The sequence below is a fragment of the Notothenia coriiceps genome, unplaced genomic scaffold (assembly GCF_000735185.1).
Source record: "Notothenia coriiceps isolate Sejong01 unplaced genomic scaffold, NC01 NC01_scaffold00037244, whole genome shotgun sequence".
NCBI classification, from domain to species: Eukaryota; Metazoa; Chordata; class Actinopteri; order Perciformes; family Nototheniidae; genus Notothenia; species Notothenia coriiceps.
In genome coordinates, this window is record NW_011369945.1 from 2,288,514 (window position 1) to 2,288,955 (window position 442).

The following is a 442-nucleotide window of genomic DNA, read 5'->3' on the forward strand; positions in this document are numbered from 1 at the left end:
GTGAATGATAGAGCAGACTGTGACACTCGTAGCTTGAAAAATGACAAATAATTAAGCAAAAAATAATTAAACAAAGTGCCTCTTGAGGCCATGAAGTGACAAAAACGTTCAACATGTCTCCATTACAGCCCATTGTAATTTCAGGCAGATATTTCCTCACAGCAGCAGCCGCACACCTTTAGTTAATCTGCCAAAAAGGCCACATTATTGACCCGAAAGTACACAAAAAGCACACCTCAGATACTCAAGGTCCTTGAGATGCTTCACGACTTTGAAATTTCACCGATATCTGTTACCGTTCTTCAACAAAACGTTCACATGTAAGAGGTTTATCTCTCATCCAGAACAATGGAAACCTTTGATCTCTGGACGCCTCATTAGCTCAAATACAAACACCTGTGTAATGGAACACGATGATGTCGTATCTCCAACCGACATGCTC

General features: G+C 40.7%; 1 protein-coding gene and 1 long non-coding RNA gene across 2 annotated transcripts in view; one reads left to right on the top strand and one right to left on the bottom strand.

Annotated features, from left to right (window-relative positions):
- The window catches only part of baalcb (BAALC binder of MAP3K1 and KLF4 b), a 17,482-nt gene that overhangs the window by 16,012 nt on the left and 1,028 nt on the right, over positions 1-442 (bottom strand). The window lies entirely within an intron of this gene.
- Positions 1-442, top strand: part of LOC104964442 (uncharacterized) — an 8,327-nt gene that overhangs the window by 2,944 nt on the left and 4,941 nt on the right. The gene's annotated exons all lie outside the window — the stretch shown is intronic.